Source organism: Rhinopithecus roxellana, chromosome 14 (assembly GCF_007565055.1).
Source record: "Rhinopithecus roxellana isolate Shanxi Qingling chromosome 14, ASM756505v1, whole genome shotgun sequence".
NCBI lineage: Eukaryota > Metazoa > Chordata > Mammalia > Primates > Cercopithecidae > Rhinopithecus > Rhinopithecus roxellana.
Window position 1 is genome coordinate 59,653,321 of NC_044562.1, and position 23,039 is coordinate 59,676,359.

The following is a 23,039-nucleotide window of genomic DNA, read 5'->3' on the forward strand; positions in this document are numbered from 1 at the left end:
GCACATCCCTGTGGCTGTGGGTGGCCACCTTCCCTGCCTGATGGGCCTCTCCACAGGGCCGCCTCGAGGCCTGGCCATCGGCGTCCCCCACGGCACGTGATCTAGGAGCAAGTGGAGGACGCACCAGGAGACACAGCCAGTCTTTTAAATAGCCTCATCTCCGTGGGCATAGAAACCAGTCCAGGAGGCCAGCCCACACTCATGGGTGAGGCTTTCTCTGCTCAAGGCCCAAGGACCCTCAGACTCAGATCCCGCTGCCCTTTCCTGGGTTCGTCCGTCTCACGTGCTAGAGTAGAGATTTGGAAACTGGTCCACTCCTCTAGCCCAAGAGATGAAGACATCATCGCTCCCCAGTAAACAGGTGGAATGAGGGGTTCCAAGGGGTTCCAGGGTTGTCTTCTCCGCCCATTTGTTTCATTCCTGGGGCTGTGAACTAGAAAGCTTTATCTATTTTGGGATGCTAATCCTTTATCCATCCTAAATGTATAGTATCTTCTGATCTTTAGATTCTCCTCTGTCTCTGAAAAAGTCAGACACATACAGAAGTGGGGGACTAGTTGAGGCCCTGTGTGCTCATCAACCTGCCTCAACAGCTGTAAACACCTTCCAAATGTGTTTAGTCTACCCCTCCTCACCCCAAACAGGACTGTTAGGAGGCAGAAGTAAATCCCAGGCGTCTTAGCATTTCATCTGTAAATATCTCCGTAGATTTCTCTCAAAGATCAAGACTGTTTTCTTAGACAACACAGCATCTTATCGCGCTGCCAAAGTGGGCAGTTTCATATCATGATCGTATTCAGCCAATGTTGAGATTTCCCCATTGTTTCAGATTGTCTTGGGTTTTTTTTCATTGTTGTTGTTGTTACTGTTGTTTTGTTTTCTTACAATGTATTTCCAGAAGAAATCCAGCCATTTATGCATTTGTACATCCACTGTGCCCTAGCCCTTTCCTCTGACAAGTGTAGGAGGCAGGTGGGCCTAGAGCACTGGCCAATTCAGGCTCACACCCCTAGCAGAAGCCCCTTAGAGGTGGGGCCCACCCTTCTTTGACGTGGCCACTGGGCTCATTATTTCATTGGGGGTTTGAAGGCGGTGATGCTTTCTTGCCATTCCATTTTCACAAATGAGATACTTAAATGCGTTCGCATTCACAACAAGCAAGCAACTGTCATATCAAGTCTCTAGGCCCAACCCCTTTGTTTAGAAAGAAGTAAACACGTAAAGGTTACAATTACAAATTGAAAAGAGTTTCCACTCAGTGTCCCATTGATTTGAGATCTTTTAGTCAATAATTTGTGGATGGTATTATTATTATTATTATTATTATTTTAGACAGAGTCTCACCCTGTCGCCCAGGCTGGAGTGCAATGGCACAGTCTCGGCTCACTGCGACCTCCGCCTCCTAGGTTCAAGTGATTCTCCTGCCTCAGCCTCACAAGTAGCTGGGATTACAGGTGCCCGCCACTATGCCCGGCTTTTTTGTATTTTTAGTAGAGACGGTATTCTACCATGTTGGCAAGGCTGGTCTCAAACTCCTTACCTCAGGTGATCTGCCCGTCTTGGCCCCCCAAAGTGCTGGGATTACAGGCATGAACCACTGCATCCAGCCGAGGATGGTAATATTATATGGTACTATATATATGAGACTTTAACATATATATATACTTATACTATATATATGAGACTTGAATAATATATGAGACTTGAAGTTTTATTTTTAAATGCACTTAAAATTTCTATTTAAAAGGAACTCCCTGGCCAATTAAACTGTTTTGTTGATTTGATTTCAAATGCAATAACATTTTATGTCTCTGATAGTGATGGAAAATAAATTCATATGAAAATGTGGGAAAAAAGAAGTGTGGCATTGTAATTCATGCAAGTCTTGGGATTTATGCACAAAAACTAAAATGCTGCAGTGTTCTCAGTTTCTTATGCTGCTTAAAAGTTTTTGTCTGATATCTGAGTGTACAAAAATTGGAAACTCAGGTTTGCAACTGAATTGTGCTATAATTTCAACACATATTGTCTTTTATATCAGACTCTCAGGAAGCACAGGTCATAATGCAGCTTAGGAGGACCCAGGAAGTGGTTCCACTTAAACTTTTGGGTGCAGTTTTAGGAAGTTGTATGTCCCTGAAATACTCTTAATTTCAATCTGGATTCAGTTGCTCTTTGAAGTCACACTGAATACCTAATGGGTACTTGGGGCCTCAGACTAATGTGTTATAATGTTGAAGTTATTAATAAAGCCCCTTTGGAAAGTAAACAATTCCCAGTAATGGGCAGTTAAATATATGACAAAATGACAGATGATGGCAAAGCTAATGTCTGCGTGGGTGACACACATCTACCGAGCCCACCACAGATATTCGCAGGGCCTGGGGCAAGGGTTCAAGTGGAGACAACCATATGCCCAAGTACATAGACACAGATCAAGCTCCAAAAGTGTTATACAGAAATATGGGCTCCTCGCCACCTTGACAAATCCACCTCCCTAAAGACGCAGGAGGCCAGGCTGGAGCTGCGGCTCTCAGCCTCCCAGGGGCCCTTGGTAGCCTCTGCCACCGCCTCCCTCTTCCTACTCCTGCTGGGGGGACCACAGTCCACCCCCTGCCTAGCTGCTTCTCGGGCCTTCTCACCTGGCACCAGAACTCAGAATGGCTCCTTAAGGGTTCTCCCCAGATGCTGCGCACAGCATTTCTGCCTAAGAGCCCCTGGGGCTCATGGCCACAGCAGCTGCAAGCAAGGCCGGGGTGTGCAGTCCTCCACAGGTACCCATGTGGCCAGGTGGGAACGGCAGCTCTATTGTTAGAAAAGAAAGGGAGGGTGGGTACTGAGAGACACCAGAGTCTCTGCCACAGAACCAAGAACACCTGCGAACCTCACCAACACACGAGGAGCCGCTGCACCCAGCACCCCACAACCCCAGGGCCTTCCTAGGAGGTCCACACTCTACCCGAAAGACATCTGTGCCAGTGGGAAGGCAGAAGGTCAGGGATGGTGCCGCCTGGACTCTCCAGGTGGGCACAGCCAACTAATGATACCAGCGAGGGTGGCCAGCCCTTACAACCACATTCCAGCCAATCGGAGGCTCTCTTCTTTCCCAGAACCAATCGTGCGAGTCTTCTCCAGAGACGAAGGTGGTACACACAGGTCCGAGGTGAGTGTCATGACTAGAAGGAAGTCATGAAATGGTATCAGAACAGGAACTGCCACTGTGCTGTCTGGCTAGTGAATTACTGGGGGACTAAGGATAAGATTTGCACAGGTACCAGGACAATTTACAAGTAATGGCTGCGTGCACAGCCGCGAAGCTGATGAGATGCTGTTCAAGCAATCGCTAGAAATACAAAAAGACATTTCCAAGAGACGTTAGGCCAGGTACATACAGGAGCATACAGCAGAAATAAAAGATAATCTCAAGGATGAACATCGCAGATTCTCCTGCAAGCTCCAGGTGGGAAGGGCGCTGAAGAGAGAACGGATGAAGCGTCACAGTGGGCAGCTGTCTAGGCGCCGCCTCTCTAACTTGGTCCCAGCTGGCAGCAACGTGGCAGGAGGCACCAGGTGTGCCGCACGAAACCGGAGAGTTTCGGCCAGGCAAACCCAGAGGCCCTCATGCCTCATTAGAAAGGCAAGAAGAAATTACAGAGATCCCGTACGAGTCCGTTCTCACACTGCTATAAAGAAATACCTGAGACTCAGCAACTGATAAAGAAAACAGGTTTAATTGGCTCACGTTCCCCAGGCTGTACAGGAAGCATGAGGCTGGTGTCTGTTCAGCCTCTGGGGAGGCCTCAGGAAACGTCCAGTCATGGCGGAAGGGGAAGCAGGTATGTCTTCCATAAATGGAGCAGGAGCAAGAGAGGGGGAAGGGGCCACACACTTTTAAACAACCAGGTCCCTGAGAGCTCACTCATTCACTCCACAGTACCGAGTGGGGGTGGGGCTAAGCCATTCATGGAGCCCCGCCCCTGCGATCTGGTCACCTCCCACCAGGTCCCAGCTCCAACCCTGGAGAAGACAATTCCACGTGAGATTTGGTAGGGCACAGATGCAAACCCTATTCTATTCACAAACCAGTTACCAGGAAATTCATTCTAAATCTAGACTTCCTCTCTGTCTTACCATCACAAAACCGAGTTCTAGTCAAAGCCAAGTTTGGTGGGCAGGTGGAGGAGGTTCCCATGATACTAGGAAGTTTGTTCCAGTAGTTCCAAGAACCGTGCAAATCAAAAAAGCTGCGACAGGAAAACAGGTTTGTTATATCGTCTGTTTTAGGAAGATGCGTTTTCGTTCAAAGTGTAAGCTCTGCAGGTACTGGAGGGTGGCTCCCACTTTCCAGCAACGATCATGAAGAAGGAACATCTGATTTGGTGCTAACGAACTCCTCACATCCAAACAGCCCGGCACACTGATTTTGAAAAGGAACAAGGCCAAGGGCATTCTTTTGCCATGAAAAGTGTATTTCCAAGGAAAATGAGGGGCCCATTTGATTCTCTTTAAAGCACACACGGAAGTCGACTTTGTAGACAGCTTTGAGCCGCTACACCTGCGGCCCATTTGAGTGAGAATGTCCTCACGAGCCTGTTGGCTTCCACTGTCCCACCCAGGCAGCTTTCATGAAAAAGTTTAAAATCAAGGTTAATGGAGTAATTAAATTGAGATTCTAGCAGAGAGCACCCTCCAGAATCACTACACCTGGAGATGAGGCTAGTGACAGGCCCAATGCAGGGCCCGTATGGTGACAGGGGCCGTCTTACCACTACCTTCGGTGAGTGCTCACGTGTGGGGCCTGGCGTCGACGTGACTCAAAGGTAAAGCTTCCCAGGTTGACATGACACTGGTGGGAGTGGGTGCCCTGAGGCTGGCGGGGGTGGGGAAGGCGACACTGGTGGGAGTGGGTGCCCTGAGGCTGGCGGGGGTGGGGAAGGCGACACTGGTGGGAGTGGGTGCCCTGAGGCTGGCGGGGGTGGGGAAGGCGACACTGGTGGGAGTGGGTGCCCTGAGGCTGGCGGGGGTGGGGAAGGCGACACTGGTGGGAGTGGGTGCCCTGAGGCTGGCGGGGGTGGGGAAGGCGACACTGGTGGGAGTGGGTGCCCTGAGGCTGGCGGGGGTGGGGAAGGCGACACTGGTGGGAGTGGGTGCCCTGAGGCTGGCGGGGGTGGGGAAGGCGACACTGGTGGGAGTGGGTGCCCTGAGGCTGGCGGGGGTGGGGAAGGCGACACTGGTGGGAGTGGGTGCCCTGAGGCTGGCGGGGGTGGGGAAGGCGACACTGGTGGGAGTGGGTGCCCTGAGGCTGGCGGGGGTGGGGAAGGCGACACTGGTGGGAGTGGGTGCCCTGAGGCTGGCGGGGGTGGGGAACGCGACACTGGTGGGAGTGGGTGCCCTGAGGCTGGCGGGGGTGGGGAACGCGACACTGGTGGGAGTGGGTGCCCTGAGGCTGGCGGGGGTGGGGAACGCGACACTGGTGGGAGTGGGTGCCCTGAGGCTGGCGGGGGTGGGGAACGCGACACTGGTGGGAGTGGGTGCCCTGAGGCTGGCGGGGGTGGGGAACGCGACACTGGTGGGAGTGGGTGCCCTGAGGCTGGCGGGGGTTGGGGAACGCGACACTGGTGGGAGTGGGTGCCCTGAGGCTGGTGGGGGTGGGGAACGCGACACTGGTGGGAGTGGGTGCCCTGAGGCTGGTGGGGGTGGGGAACGCGACACTGGTGGGAGTGGGTGCCCTGAGGCTGGTGGGGGTGGGGAACGCGACACTGGTGGGAGTGGGTGCCCTGAGGCTGGTGGGGGTGGGGAACGCGACACTGGTGGGAGTGGGTGCCCTGAGGCTGGTGGGGGTGGGGAAGGCGGTTGACTTTATCACAGGATTCTGTCTCCTTCTGGGTATGTTCGAGATTTTCCATAATGAAAAGTTAAAAAGAAGCAACAGAAATAAGAAATCACAAAAGAAGAACGTTGATAAATGTGACTAAGTAGAAATGTGAAAACTTCTAAGGTGATTTGATAACCCCAGTCTCGATGAATGGAACTTACCACAGCAACCAGGAGGCAAGACAGCCAGGGCCAATGTTGACAATCTGTGCAAAGCTCGTAGAAATGTTTTAAAAACCATGGACAAATCCCAAAAGACGAGACACAACTGTGCGATCAACATACAGAAAACTAACAAGCCGTCTGTAGTTTTTAAAATTACAAGTAGCCGGGTGCTGTGGCTCACGCCTATAATCTCAGCACTTTGGGAGGCCAAACCAGGAGGATTGCTTTAGTCCAGGAGTTCAAGACCAGCCTGGGCAACATGGTGAGACTCTGTCTTACAAAAAAACTTGAAAAAAACAATGAGCCAGCCATGGTGGTGCACACCTGTGGTCCCAGCTACTTGGGAGACTGAGGTGGGAGCATTGCTTGAGCCTAGAAAGTCAAGGCTACAATGAGCTGTGATCACACCACTGCACTGCAGCCTGGGCAACAGAGTGAGACCCTGTCGCAAAAAATAAATAAAATGTACAAGCAGAGGTAAAAGAGAAAGACGATTTGGGGCCTGTGTATATTGCAACAATCTATCCTGTTAAATGCTGGAGAGGGGGTGTGGACATGAATGGCCCTCAGGGTCACAGCCGGGGCACCATCACCATGAGAGGCTGCAGAGCCCTTCAGAGCCTCACAAATGACTGTGCCCTGACCTGATGACACTTCTGGGCATCTGTGCCCAGGACATAAACATTACAGAAAACCTCATGTCCAAAGACGCTCATTTCAGCATTATTTAATGAACAACTGGAAACACCTAGGAATATTTAACAGCTGGGAACTGGGTGGTGCTTAGGTGCTCGGTGAGTGGGCAGCAACTGCAGCGGGTGACTGACCAAGGCTGCCCTGTGAGGCAAGACTCACGGAGGGCCGGCCGCCCACGGACCCTGCCTGTCTTAAGACAGTGTGAGGGAAAAGCAACCAAAAACCCATCTGTGCCGTCCGAGGAGGCTGCGGGGACGGGGGCTGAAATTTTTGCAGGATCCTCTTCGAGTTCTAGACCGTGGATCCCTAAGTTTCCCCTTTTCTGATGTCAGGAGTACCTACCACCCTTAATTCATGGTGTTTACATTCTTGAGAATCGGCTTTAAAGCTGCCCTTCCTGCCTCGGCCACAGAACACAGTTTCCTCAAGGAATTAATAGCTGCCCCAAAGAAAAAAGGTAAAATGCAGGGACAGTATTTTCTAGCACATTCCTCTGAGCTCTCTCACCCCTAATCCCAAAGGACATCCGGTCCCCATTCCCCCATGTGCAGAACACGCCCAGAGGAGGCCTTGGCCTCAGTCAGGTGGGCAAAGCGTCTCTCTCCCTGGGGGGTGTGTCTGTCTGGCCAGGCCAGGCTGACCAGGGCAGCCCTTACCACCACAGAGTCAGTAAAGCCACTTGAGCCAGGGCAGCCCTTGCCACCAGAGAGTCAGTAAAGCCACTGGGAGCTTCCGGTCATCCACAGTAAGAATGCCAGGCCCCAGGCATGAGGGTGACGCAGGTGGGACCATGTCACTTGACCTGCCACTCTTCCAGATGGGACTGTCCTGAGAATGGCATCAGGCAATGCGTATAAAGGCACTTAGCTCAGTTTCTGGCCACAAATGGCTATTATCAATGTTGTTATGGACACCACAATGTCTGCTTTGTTCCACAAAGTCCTTGTTTTCAAGATAGTTAAGTAGCTCTTGGGGGAGCCCCCGGGGGCCTGCTGAGATGCACCCCCAGCGCCCCTGCTGGACTAAGGCCACTTTCTACTTCCCCGCTCAGCCTCAGACTCAGCCTCCAGCCCTTTCCAGAAACCGCCCTCAGCCTGAGAGAGAGGGGTGCCTTCAGGGTAGCCCACACTTTAGGAGCAGTCCATGTGGGATTACAGAGGGCAGGGCTGAGTCCACGGGGTTGGCTGAGGCCTCTGTTGAGACTGCGTCAAAGCTCAGCACCTCTGCCCGGCCCTGCCACCTCCCTTCCTTCACATGGGAGGGGCTCACCAGTACGCCCAGTGAACCCGGGGTCTCAGAGCCGCCTGCTGGAAGACCTAAACCGCACCATGAGAGGGGGGAGCAGAGGACACCCCTGTCCTTTCGGTGCCACAAATTCTAAGATAAATTTTAGAAAGGTGAAAACAAGAAAAGTTCACATTGTGGACAGAAGAGCAGAATTATGAGTTCTCAGCTCAGTCAAGCCTCTTCATTTGCAAGGACAGAAACCCCCTATGGCGGGGGCCAAGGAGGACGGGGCGCTGGAAGACCAGGCATCCTGTGGTCACTCCAGGCTGCCCCTCGCCCGGCTCCCCCTGCCTCTGCCAGCCCTCCCTCTCCTCTGCCCCGGGCTCCTGTGTTCCCCTCAGAGCCTGGCAGAAACTGTCTCCCTTACCCACATGCCCACTGCCACCGAACTGCGAGTCCTGCCTCGTGCCTTCTGCCCTCAAGAGAATCCAACTGACATCTGTTCAGCTCTCGGCCCATGCAGACACAGAACACGTGCTTCCCACAAGTGGACCCATGGCTGTCTTAGAGACCAGCGTCATGGTGACCGCCAGCATGGGAAAGCCAGCTCCGTCCTGCCTGCTGGGCTCCTTGAACGCACAAACCAGTTCCTGCCTCCAGGCCTTTGCACAGGCTGTTCCCCCGCCTGGAATGCCCTTCCCCACCTGGTGACCTCCCCTTCATCCTGTGAGCCTGAAGGTCCATGGGGCCTCCCTTCTAAGCCTCCCTCCCCCAGACACTCTCATCAGCAGCATATGGGGAGGAGGAGGAAAGGCTTTCTCATCCTCAAGAGACACAGAGGTGGCCAGGGAGGCCTGGCCTGTCTGCAGAGTCTGTATGGCATGTGCCTCCTCCAGACAGTGACCTCCAGCCCAAGTCCCACCCTCCGTTTTCCTCTGCAAGCTGCGTGCTGGCCTCTCTCAGGGTAGACTTGAGTATGGACGTTCATGAGGCCTCATGGCCGGTTCACTTCTCAGCAGGGGGAGATCAGCTATGGGTCCAGGAGGCTCTGTTCCCCCGATGACCAGAGATGGCTCCTGGTGCTCCGAGTCTGTAAGGGAGTAACCGGGAGGGTGATGGATGGGCAGGTGCTTTGAGGCCTGAGGTTCCCTGAAGTTAGCAACATCCTTGTCCTGCCAAGGCCTCTTCCTGGGCTGAGCAGGGGGTGGGCACTGCCACCGTGTATCCGAAGCCCCCTCTCCTTCCTACCATCCAGCCCCTTGTCACTGAGATGGGCAGTAGTGGGCTGAATGGCAGCCTCTGTCCAAAAGCTGTGCTCACATCCTACCGTGGGAACCCGGTCAGTGAACTGATCCGGGAAAGCACCTGTGCGGAGGTAGTTACAGGTAAAGGGCTCTCCGGCTGGGCTCAGCCTGGGTTTTCCAGGGTGACCCTGAATCCAGCGCGAGGGTCCTTACTGGAGACAGAAGAGGAGACGCAGGGAGAAGGGAAGGGGTTCTTGGGAGACAGAGGGGCCTGGTGGGGATGCCGCCATGTGCCACGGAGTGCTTGGGGCCACAGACGCTGGGGGAGGCAGGAAGGGCCCCCCTAGAGCCTCTGTAGGGGTCATGGCCCCCCGTGCACTTGGACCGCGGCCTTCTGGCTTCTGGAACTGTGAGAGAACAGACTTGCGGTTTGAATCCCCCAGTGCGTGGTCCTGGGTGCCCGTGAGCCAGGCAGCCCTGGTGCGGTGTCTTGTTGCTATTCAGGTGTGGTGAGGCTGACGGGGCAGAACACTGGCCTTGAGAAGACAGTTCGTGGCCCACCGTTCCCAGGAGGAGGTGTGGCACGCGCACAGGACCGGGGAACCCTGGGCGGTCAGAGGCTGAAGGAGTGAGTGGGAGGTGTGGGAAGAGCCATTCTCGTGGCCCACACAGGAGAGGCAGGATTAGCAGGTTCCGGGGGCTGGGGCTGTTCTACATTGTCAGAGCCTGGCCCAGGCTGATTAGGGCAGGGGGTGATTAGGACCCAAAGGGAGGGTCGGAGAGAGGAGGCGGCTGGGGGTCGGGATGGCTTGCACACATACTACGCACATGCTCTGAGGGAATCAGTTTTTATCCCTAGGAATCGGCCAGCCCTGGAGAGGCAGTTCCTCCGGTCAGAGACCCCGGATGCCAGGGCAGCACAAATGCAGCGAACAGGAAAGACAGAGAATCCAGAGGGCACCCTCCGCCTGCCAGCAGGTGGCCCATCACACCAGCGGCTCTGCATCTGGGGTGCCCCGACAGTCTGTGGGGGCTTCGGAGCTCTGGGACCCCCTGAACTCTGTGTGCAAAGTTCTCTAAGGGGAGGGCATGGGGGCTTCGTCTGATCCCAAGGAGGTCAGATCCCTGCATCTCAGGATGATTCTGAAGCCCCAGCCCACCCTCGATGTCCTGAGCCCCCTGCTCTGCCCTCGGTGGGGCTGGCTGTTGCGGCTGCCACCACTCAGTTGGTTTTCCCCTCTCCCCTGCAGGGCACCTGGGTTCAGGGACAGGTCTTGTTACCTGGGGCGGTAGGAGGTGCTCATGGAGTGTTGGGGTACTCCCAAAGTCAGGGCCGAGTTACCAAGGTCAACACAGAAGAACAAGTGCGGGGTCTGACCCCACCTGGCCTGGGAAGGCCCTGTGCTGCTGCTTCAGGGACGACGCTCTGCCCTGTGCCAAACCTGCACAGTTGGGACTGTGCCCAGCAGCCCAGCCTGGGAGACTGATGCGTGGAGGAGGCAGGGTCCTCTTGCCGGCCTTGGAGCGCAAAGGCAAGAGGGAAGCCAAGGAGAAAGCTCCCCAGAGGAGGGCTGGGCACCCTCCCCGGGCCTGCGTGCCAGATGCAACCAGGCAGGAAGCAGGAGGGGGGCGGGGCAGAGCAGGGCAGGGCAAGAGCAGGTTGGGGACTCCTGAGCAGCCTGGCCTGAGTCCCTGGATCCTTCCTGTGGCTGCGCTGTTTTCCCGTCCCCACTGTGGTGCCTGTGAGCCTCTGCTGTGGGTCGCAGCAGGAAAACCCTCTTCCCCCAGCCCGCGGGGGCGCCAGGCAGAGCTGGCACTGCCGATTCACCAAGGATGCCTGCCTGACCCTGTCCAGAGATTCTTTCTGGCCAAAAGCCAGCTGCATCTCACCCATCACCACAGGGACGGTGGCGCCTGGCCAGGCAGGGGCAATCAGGAAGTGGCACTCTGCCCTCTTGCACCTCTAAAATGTTCGGGCCCCTTGACAAAGGAGCTAAGACTCAGCATGGCACACACCGCGCGTTTCACAACCGATTGACGAGGAGCCCCTGACCCCTGGCTGCCTCTCACCTAGGGACCCCACCTCCCCTGACCCCTGACCCTAACCCCTGGCTGCCTCCCCTGGGTTTCGGCGTCACTGGCACCGAGCCCCTCTGCTCCTCTCTGCCCCCACCCAAGGCCCCGCCCAGAGCTGGCGTGGGGAACTGAGCTGCTCATCAGGCCTGGTGGAGATTCATGTCATCAACTCCAGGCGATTTTCACTGTCATTAACGGTGTCCAGTCCCCTCCACCAGGCAGGAGGACGCGCCCACTGAGGCCGACTCTGGAGGCCTCCCAAGGCCGCGGTGCCCACGCGTGGAACGCCCTCCAGACGCTGTCACAAGGAGGAAGAAGGGCACGGGGCCGCAGCCAGGGCCGCACGCGCCGGACGCCAGGCTGGCCCAGTGTAGACTTGGCCCACGGGGAGCCCGCAGGGGAGCGGGGCTGCTAGGCTGGGGGGTGGGCGTGCCGGGCGAGGACCCCCACCTGCCCTGCCCCGCCACACCCCACCAGGCCGCTCCCACGCCCTGGCCCCGCTGGGGAGGCCTGTGGACTCCATCGCCACCTGGTGGTACTGCCCGGAACCGCGGCCTCATCCGGAGGCCCACCCCACCCCGGTGCCTGCCAGCCCTGGTCCCAAACCCTGACCCCTGCCAATGATGGAGGTGACAGTGGTGCGGCCTGCAGAAGCCAGGCGCCTCAAACCATTCCCCAATATTCTGTGGAGACATAAAACTGACAAAGTGAGACTTCCCCCCACCCCCATGGGAGGCACAGGGCACTTTGGTGGACCTCCTCTGCGGTCTCCTCTGCCAGAAGACCCCAGGCCACAGCCCATCGCCCCATGGAGCAGCCCGTTGCTTTCTGGGCAGTGAGGACCTGGGATGTCCTGCCTCGTACTGGGCTGGCATGGCTGCCCTGCACTCGCAGCTCCCACGTGGCCCTAAACACCTGCTTCACTCCTCACTGTCTACATGGGCTGCCAGGCACTGCCAGCTTCTCCAGGGACTTTCATGGTGGGACAGAGAGCAGACATACAATGCCATACGTCAGGGTGCTGGGAGATGTGCCAACTAGGAAGGTAGGACAGGGAGGTTGGGGGAGACAGAGCAGCGGGGCAGGGCAGGAGGTGACAGGTGGGTGGCCCAGGGAATGCAGGGAAGGGCTGCCAGGGACAGGCCAGATGGTGCAGAGGAGGCAGGAGGCTGGGGGGTGTGGAGCAGGGCAGGAGGGCCTCAGCTTTGGACAGGATGAGCCAAGTTCTCTGTTAGTTTATTTAGACCCTTGGATAGTTAAGCCTTGAGCTTGAGAGAAAGTAGCTTAGCTGGAAACAGAAACCTGAGCCTGTCAGCAGTTAGGTGGCATTTATGGCCACAACATAGAGCAAATAACGAGAGAGCACAATAACACAGAAGAGAGGAAAAACCGAGTCCCAGAAAAAAGAGGCTGGAGAGAAGAGGAACCAGCAGAGGAGGCCAGGCAGGGTGAGCAGTGTGTAGGGCTAGGGAAACCCACAGAGTGTGGGGCTCCAGCCATCAAGGCATCAGCGGAGGGCAAGTCGCCATCCATTGACCGAGGAACAGCTGTTGCACGGAGCTGGGAGATCGAGCACCATGAGCACGCATCCCCTAACACCCCAGCTCCTCCGTGCTGCACACACACCCTCCTGGTACACCTGGGCACCTGCCGACCCGGTGTTCCACCATAAACACAACACTGGGAACGGGATACAACCATCAGGATATGGTTCCCCTAGAGCAATGGGCAGGCCTCACTGGTCAGAACTTTGTGTCTATTTCACCCTCATGATTGTAGTAAGACCTGCTGTTTATTGGGGCTTTATGATTTCCCGGAACTATGCTACGTATTTAGATATTGACTCCATTCAAACTGACAACAGCCTGCCTTGAGAAGTAGGCGTCACTCTTTATGGAAGAATAAACCAAGGCTCATAGAGGCCCAGAAACTTGACCAAGTTTCAGCAACTGGTTTTCAGTAGGAGTGCCACCATTGGTGCCAGGCTTGCCTCCTGATTCCAAAGCCCCAGGTAGGCACCCGCCAGGTGGCCTCCAGCCCCAGCCATATTCCTGTTTGCATATTTGCACCTCATTAGCACCTTCTTTCAAGCTAGAAGACCTGAAAAATGCTCAGGACATTTTCACATGGATTATTAGTAAGGACTTCAAATGGAATCATAGAACTTTAGGTCACTAGTGCCTCCCAAATAGGGACTCAAATGTGTGGCATTGAAGAGCCTGGGGCAGGAACATACCAACAGGTATTTACTGTTCTGGGCATGTCCACGTGTTCTTCTGCAACCACAGGTTCTAGTGTCTAAACTCCCTGTAGTAAGTTGAGGGGCACCCCCCAAAAAGATAGGTCCGTGTTCTATTCTCTAGAACTTGTGAATGTGTCTCTGTAGATGTTAAGCTCAGGACTCTCACTCTGTCACCCAGGCTGCAGTGCTGTGATGTGAACTTGGCTTACTGCAACCTCTGCCTCCCAGGTTCAAACAATTCTCCTGCCTCAGCCTCCTGAGTAGCTGGGACCACAGGTGTGTGCCACCATACCCAGCTAATTTTTGTATTTTTAGTAGAGATGGGGTTTCATCATGTTGGCAGGGCTGGTCTCGAACTCCTGACCTCAGGTGATCTGCCAGCCTCGGCCTCCCAAAGTGCTGGGATTACATGCATGAGCCACCATGCCTGGCCCTGGTTATTATTTTTGTAAATACAATAAAGTATTTTGAGAAAATATTGGCAACAAACATGAATAAATGTTGATAGCTGAATATTCTTAGTGGTGAGAAAGAGTGTTTGTTATATTCATTTACTTACTATAGACTTAGAATTTATTTTAAAAACCTACTTTATACCACCAATATTATAACATTAAAGGAAATTACCAAAAAAGTTAAAATTGACTCATTATAGAAATAGACCAATAACAAGTACAAAAAATGAATTAGTAATTGAAGATCTTGCCACAAAAAAGCCCAGGCTCAGAATATTCACTGGTGAATTCTATCAAATATTTAACAAAACGGTACCAATTCTTCACAAACACAGGAAATAAAGAGGCAACATTTATTCTCTGAGGCCAGTATTACTCCAATACAAAAAATAAGTTACGACAAGAAAACTACAGACCAATATCATGCATGAACTTAGACCCCAAGACCCTTATCAAATATTAGCACACTGAATCCAGCAACAGATAAGGAGAATGATACACCACGACCAAGTGGGGTTTATCCCAGGAATGCAAGGTTGGTTTAACATTTTAATATCAATTAATTTAATACATCATGTTGATAGAATAGAGGTAAAATCCCACGTGATCATCTTGACAGACACAGGGGAAAGAAAAAAAAAAAACACTTAACAAAATCCAACACCCATTCATGAAAAGAATTTTTCACCAAACTAGAAATCAACTGGAATGTCTTCATTTCTATTAAAAACATCTATAAAAATCCTGCAGCTAACATTATACTTAATGGTAAGAGACTGAATGCCTTCCACTTAGGATTGAGAAAAAGGCAAGGAGGTCCACTCTCTTCACATTCATTTAACATTTACTGGAGATGCCAGCTAATGAAATAAGGCAAGGAAAACTAAGGCATGTAGACTGAAAAAGGAGTAAAACCCTCTTTATTGACAGATATAATAGAAAACCCTAAAGAACCCACAAAACTAATAAATTTAGTAAATGAGTTTAGCAAGATTACTGGATACAAGATCAAAATCAACATATAAAAATCAAGTGTACTTCTATATACTAGCAATGAATGATCAAAAAATGGAATTAAGAAAACACTTCCATTTGCAATAGTATTAATAAAGAATAGAAATACTTAGGAATGAAAGCAACAAAGGAAGTGCAAGACTTTTAAATTAAAAGCTAGAAAATGCTGCTGAGAGAAATTAGAGATCTAGATAACTGAGGGGACATTCTGTGTTTATGGATTGAAAGGCTTAATGTTGTCAAGATTGTAATTCTTCCAAAATTGATGTATAGAGTCAATGAAATCTTACTAAAATCCAGCAGGATTTTTGTGGTAGAAATAGGCAAACTGACCATAACATTGGCTTAGAAATGCACAGAAATCCAAATAGCCAAAACAATTTTGAAAAAGAAGAACAAAACGAGTGCACTTCCATCACCAGATTTTAAAACATTCTGTAAAGCTGTGGTACTTATGGCACACAGGTCAATGGGAGATGATTGAGAGTTCAGAAATAAACACATCTATGGTCTCCTGATTTTCAACAAAGCTGCCAAGACAGTCAGTAAAGAAAAGATGGTTCTTTCAACAAATGGTACTGGAGCAGTTAGATACCCAGGCAAAAAGATGAATTAGACCTTTACTTCATGTAATACACAAAAATTCACTCAAAGTGACTCATAGACCTAACTTAAAGCTATAAAACTCTGAGAAAAAAAACATAGGGGACAATCTTTGGGATCTGGGGTTAGGAAATGAGTTCTTAGATTTGATACTAAAAACATAATCCATAAAAATGATAAATGGGACTTCATTGAGATTGAAAGCTTTTATATATACATCATAAGACATGATTAAGACAATGAAAGACAAGCTTCATACAGGGGAAAATGTTTTACAAATTATATATCTGGTGAAATATTTGAATCCAGAATATATAAAGAACTTTCATCATTCAATAACAAGATCAACAGCCTAATTAAAAATGGATAAAAATATAAACAGCTATTTCACCAAAGACGTACAAATGGCTAATACGCCAAAAAGATGCCTGATTTCATTAGTCTTAGGGTTAATGCAAATCAGAGACAACACCTCACCCCACTGAAGTGGCTATCATGAAAGAGACAATCACAAGTGTTGGTGAGGACGTGAAGCAATCAGAACCCTCGTTCACTGCTGGTAGGAATTTGACACGGTGCAGCCACTTTGGAAAATAGTTTCGCCTTTTTTCTTCAAAATGCTAAACATAGAGTTATCTTGTTAGCCAGCATCCCATGCCTGGGTGCATACCCAAGAGAAATGAAACATATCCAAGGACTTGTACGAGAATGCTCACAACGGCATGATTCACAACAGAGAGCCGACTCAAACGCCCTCGGCTGGTGAGTGGATAACAAACTGTGGTCTACCTCTACAGTAGAACAGGACTCATCAATTACAAAGCACGGATACGTGTTACAACATGGATGTGTGTGAAGAACATCATGCTTAATGAAAGAAGTCAGATGTGGCCGGGCGCGGTGGCTCAAGCCTGTAATCCCAGCACTTTGGGAGGCCGAGACGGGCGGATCACGAGGTCAGGAGATCGAGACCATCCTGGCTAATACGGTGAAACCCCGTCTCTACTTAAAAATACAAAAAACTAGCCGGGCGACGAGGCGGGCGCCTGTAGTCCCAGCTACTTGGGAGGCTGAGACAGGAGAATGGCATAAAAAACCCGGGAGGCAGAGCTTGCAGTGAGCTGAGATCCGGCCACTGCACTCCAGCCTGGGTGGCAGAGCAAGACTCCGTCTCAAAAAAAAAAAAGAAGTCAGATGCAAAAGACTTCACATTATGAGATTCCACTGATTTGAAATGCTCAGAAAAGGCAAATCTGTGGAGACAGAAGGCATTTCTGCAGGTGCCTGATAGGGCTGGGTATGGGAGCAGGGATTAACTGCAAATGGGCACAGGGGAACTTTTTGGTTTGGGGTGATGGAAAGGCTTGAAACGTGAAAATAAAACTGTGGTGACAGTTGCACAATGCTAGAAAATTACTAAAAAATCATTGAATTGTCACAACAGGTGGATTGCACGGTACCTAAATGGACCTCAATAAGAATAAATTATGTTAGAAATAAATCTTCTCTATAAGATCAGCATTCAAACAAAAATCACTGCCTGAGCTTTTCTAGGCTCTGTCATAGTCTGAGTGAACACTCAAATGGGTTCATTAGCACATCTGATTTTATTGTTCATGGCTCCGTGGGATTACGCTTTACCAAGTCTGTCACAGTTGAGGGCGAGAAACCAAAATTACTTAAGATATTTTGAAGAAGAAGAATGTCAGTGCTTGGAATCAGATGCTTGTCACTGTTGAAAGGGCTGAAGTCACAGGTGCCCAGCTGGACCTCACCCTCGCCTCGGAGACAGCCCTGGAGTGACGCCAGTACCTGGTGGCCCCTCCTGAGCCCAGGGTGGCTGCCGCAGCATCACCCTTAGCCTCTGTGCTGTGGGACCTCACTCAGGAATCGGGGAATGGTGATGAGAGTTTATGGATAAAGTCATTTTATTTGGGAAAAATTAATTCCTGGAAACATCAACAGAGTATTCATTTACTCATTAAATACTTGCTTTTCTGTGGAAAGAAATGGTCTCTGTGCACCGCCACCCCTGCACCCCCAAATCCCTTTGGCACCTTCTAGAATGGAGCAGCCAGGGAAGGTGTGAGCAACATTTACTCAGTCTGTTCTCTGAGATGTCCGTGAAGAGGGCCTCGCTGCACGCCCCTCGTAATCCTGGGGCTTCATGTCTGTGTTTAGGTTTTCAAATGTGGACTTTGAGAAGGTACGTCCAGTCAGTGCTTCCCTAGTATTGTATTGTGTTCAAGGTTTTAACTACTGGCCGACCGGAACATTGTCTGTTTGGGTCAAACGTTCACTTGTATGTATCACTCGCCTCTCAGGGCCTGTTTCCCTGGCGCGGGGCTATGCCTGGCTGGTTATTGACGCTGTCATACTGTATGGACAGGGCACTGGTGCTACTGACATTCTCCAGTAAGATATCAACTTCATTTTCAGAGATTTACCAGGTGTTCACATTTTTTAGCTCCATATTCAAAGACGTCTTGGCCCTGACCTTCTCGTGCCATTTCTGGCACCCCAAGTACGAGGCTCCCCTGGGTCCTCTAGGGCTGGCTTTGTCCCACACAGTCCTGCTGGCTGCAGGTGGCTATTCAGATTAGACTCAAATTCATTAAAGTGAAATTCAATGAGAAGTCCAGTCCCTCAGTCCCCCAGCCACATCTCGAGGGTTTGATAGCCAGTGTGGCTCGTGGCTGCCGGAGCACACAGCTCAGAGACGGGACACATGCACCACCGCAGAAGACGCCTGGCACCTCGCACATGGGCTCACAGCAGCAACCATGAGTCCGCTGCAGTTCCTTGTCCACTTCCCTTTGAGAAGTGACTTCTGAGGCGAGTGTGTCTTACCTTGGTGGGTTTGGAGCAGGTACTTGTCACCGATTCCCAAAGGAAGGGATGACTCAAGGGCCCTCGCATGGAGGAGGGCAGGGCCTTGAAAGTTGCCAACGTCAGGCTGGGTGCGGTGGCTCACGCCTGTAATCACTTTGGGAGGCCGAGGCAAATGGATCACTTGAGGTCAGAAGTTCGAGACCAGCCTGGCCAACATGGTGAAACCCTGTCTCTACTAAAAATACATAAATTCACTGGGCGTGATGGCAGGTGCCTGTAGTCCCAGCTCCTCAGGAGGCTCAGGCAGGAGGATCACTTGAACCCAGGAGGCAGAGGTTGCAGTGAGCCAAGATCATGCCACTGCACTCCAGCCTGGGCAACAAGAGTGAAACTCTGTCTCAAAAAAAAAAAAAAAAAAGTTGCCGACGTGGGTGAGAGGGCTCTGTGGCAGCAGGTAGCAACTGGAGCGGGAGAGAAGGATGACGTTGGGATTTTATGAGGAAAGGGGGGCAGCTGGGATGGGCAGGACGCACTTGCTCTGTCAGCACAGCCTGCTGCCACCCCAGGGAACCTCTGCTGTGGATTTTTTTTTTTTTACCATGGACCGCCCCTTCTGTGGCACCTGTGTCCCAGGTGGGCCCATACCCCAAGGACAGCCTTCTGATGGGCTGGCCAGCAACCCTGACCCTCTGACCCACAGGGCCTGGCTCCCAGCGACAACCTGGGTTGGGAATTTGACAGTGGCAGACCAAGGGCTGAGTCAGTCCCTGGGAAAGCTGAGATGAAAATCATGAGGCCAGTTTGGGGTTGGGAGGCTCCCGTGGCCACTGGGCAGGGCGCGGGACAGGGAGGGGGGGCAGGGCGAGAGGAGGAACAGAGCCCAGAAGCCAGGAGAAGAATCCCGAGGATGGAGTCACCGGTCCCCTGGCCCGCCCAGCAGGATTCAAGCCCCATGCTGCGCCTGGGCCCACCTGAGCGTGGCTCTGTGCCTTGCGGTCAACATGCCCCTGGGAGAACAAGGCATTGGCAGCTGGGTCCTGGCTGTGCGGGCAGTGTGGGCCACTGCGCCAGACAAAAGATGCAGCTCGGTTGGCTCGGTGGTGCTGTGTATAGGACACGCCTTGGCCTGGCCCCTGTTTGGGGGAACATCTGGTTCTAATTATGTCGTCCTACAGATGAAAACTCTTCTGGGGCAGTGAGGGGAAGGGCTTGGTGGCCTGGAGTTCCGGCGTCCCCTCCATAGGTGTGCTGGCCCTCAGGAGCTGCTGAAGGCCACCTGCAGGGACCCCTCATCCCGGCCACTTGCTTGGCAGGACCTCCTGGAGTGCAGCGGCCACTGCTGGGGGCCCTGTGGGAGATTTGCTGAGAAACTGAGAAATGCCAGATTCGTACCCGAGGCCTGGAGCTGAAATGATGCTGACATGACGGATGGCAGGGCTGACACATAGCATAGACACGCAGGCCTGGAGGCGGGTCCATTACTCCTTCAGTTTCATTAGCTGTGGGGAGAACGTCCTCTTCTCACCCCGAGCGTTCCCCGGCGCCATGCTCGCCCTGGGTACTTGGGCAGATGAGGCCAGGATCGTCAGGGGCTCTGCAGGCTGTGGCATCCAGTCCTCGCGCAGCACCAGGGAGGGACAGCGAGGGAGGGACAGCGATCCTGGGTGGCTCAGACCAGTTCTTTATTTTTCCATTATTTGTTGTCTAAACCCTCTGTTGCTTTTATTTTTTCCTACTTTTCTCAGTGTCCTAAAAACCCTGCCAATATTTTAGAAATCACCTTGAATCAGATCCAAACTCGCCCCGCAGCTCCTGTCAAGCTCAGCTGTGTCCTGGGGACAATAAAACCAGCTGGGACTGCTGGCCCAGGGTGGGCTGCGTCTGAGGCTCTCCACGCGTGACATTCTCCTGGCCTTGGTTCTTTGGAATCTGGGCCCTTCCTGCCTCCAGTGCCACGTTCCTGTTGCTGACAACTTCCAGGAACAACCCCCAGGAATGCACTGAGTGTGCTGATGGGGGAAACATGCTAAGTGTGGGCTGCGAGGAATCTTTTCTCATCATCTGTTGAGCCATCCACTCACTCTTCCTGTAACGCACGTCTAGTAATGTTCGCTCTGGACCGTTCCACTCAGGGAGGCTGAGGATTAGGCCATGCGACCTACAGGGCTGCACTGGCTGGGGTGGCGCTAGCGTACTGAATGCAGCTGGCTGTGCTGCGGGTGCTCCGGGGCTGTGGTGGGGAAGACGCGCTCAGGGAAGAGCATCTTGTGTGGACGGATGACGCAGACGCTCTGGTTGCATAGACACAGATCTCATCCCTCTCTGCCCCTAGAATGTGCTGGTGGCTCCACTGTAGGCAGACACGGTCCCGGTGCTGCCTCACCTCTCACCTGGCCTGTTTCTGAGAAACGTGTTCTAAAAAGGACCAGAAGAACTCATGCTTGGCACTACGAGGACATCCATCATCTCCCCGGGAAGCCTTTAAGGCCAAGTTATTTCAGCTAAAACAGCTTCTGTGCCACTAGGATCTGAGCCTATCACTGGGACCCGAGCGTCCTCTTTGCATCACTGGGACCTAATCCCCTCCTATGTAGCTGGGACCCGAGTACCCTCTCAGCGTCACCTGGACCCGACCCCCTCTCTGTGTAGCTGTGACCATGGTCCCCTCTCCACGTCAATGGGACCCTAACCCCTCTCTACAATGAAGAGAGAAAAACGCCTGTGCAGGTGGGAGGATCTCTGAATGTTCACTCTGAGTCCCAGGGGTCCACACGCTGCCCCGGGAGATCTCTGCAAGGTGACTCCTCAGGCCAGGGCCTCCCTGGCAGCCTGGAGCCTGAGGGAGATGGGGCCCTGGACAGGGTGGGCCACCTGTGGGGGCTTGCACACTGTTATTTACTGAGTTTTCCTGGGGCTGCTAGAGTGAGAGGCACTCCTAGGGTCTGACCCCCTGCCCCAGCTCTGCGCTGGAGGGACAGCCGGGGCGCAGCTGCAGCCACCCACAGAGGCAGCCACGTCCCAGCTGTGGGGGAGGCGAGCATGGGCAAAGTGGGGAGCATACTTCTGTCCTAAAATAGATTTTATCTCAAAAAGAAAACAGATGGGGATGGAGATGATTTTTTTCTTCTGAAAAGTGCAGGAAGCAGCATAGGGGTGCCGAGCAGCTCCCGCTCCCACCCAGATGCACTCAGAAACTTCCAGAACCCACTTGGTGCAGAGCCTCCAGGACGACCTGGCCTGGGTGGGGTTGGGGGAGGGGGTTGGGGTGGGAGTGGCAGGTGGCCTGAGTGGGGCTGCTGTGGACCCTTCCTCTCCCCAACCCTGCCACAGTGAAGATGAAGCCATGCCAGCGGGGAGAACGTGAGGGGCCCTGGTCCTGGCGGAACAGCAGAAGCGTGGATGTGGTCCCCACCCCCCGGATCCCTGCCACACCAGGACCATGGGTGTGGCAGGGACCATGTCTTGGGCAGGACCAGACACAGAGGGAGCCAGGCGGGCAGAGCTGAGTCTCCCTGGGAGACAGCACCCAGGCCAGTGTCTCCTGCCCTAGACAGCACCTCCAGGCCAGCGCCTCCCTGGAGCAGACACACCCTTGGCTCTGCTGCTGGGGGTGGCTGAGCCACAAGGTTGGCAGAGGGGACCAGCAAACCCTGCAGAATGCGACCATGGAGGAGTCTGGATGCAGGCGGCTGAGTTTCCTGGCTGCCTTTCCCACTTGCCTGTGAGTTTCTGTCTTGGGAACGCCCGAAAGTGTTAGCAGGTCTGTCTCAAGATTAATGCTATCTGAGTAAAGTCTTGATTCAGCAAAATTCCTCCTGACTTGGTTTTCACCACATGACTCACTGTCTACCATGGAGGGGACAATCACAAAATTTCTCAGTGCCAACATCCCACTTACTCACAGTGAACCTGGGGAGGCCCTGAGTGTGGGTCCCGACCGTGATTCTCAGGTCCAGAGAAGGTTAGGATGAGATTTTATGACCGGGGATGATCAGAGAGATGGGTTTCCTTCTACTCTATGGATTACAGATTTGTACCCAAGTTAAGGACACAGTTCTTCTTTGACAGTGTACCCTGTGGGCCTGGAGACTGATGACTGCAAGGTGTGTATCTGCAGCAAGGGAGAGAGGACCACTGGGCATGCAGACCCCCCACTGCAGGAGGATCCCAAGGAATTCATGGACAGTTCAAAAGCTTTGGTTTCCAAACAACACATGAAAAAGCAAATATTCTGAGGCTTTACTATACAAATACACCTCACGGTGGCCCACAGCGTATTCTTAGCTCAGATCTCGTGACAAACAATAGTGGCTCCACATAGCTGAGGCTGCCACTATGCTCTGTGGCCAGCACAAGTGAGGCCAAGCAGTAGGAAGGCCCTGGCCACTCTGGGCCAGGGACAGGCCTGTTTGTTCACAGGGATGTGGGAAGCCTGGAGTTCTCACTCTGCAGGACAACTTTATGGAAACCCTGGGCATCCTGAGCTCCCCAGTCACCAGAAAGCAGCTGGAAGCATGAAGAACGAGAGGGAGTCAGCCAGGAGAGCAGCTGACACCCTAATCATGGCCACCCAGGGCAGTGAGCGTCTGCACACCCTCCTGTGGCCTCAGT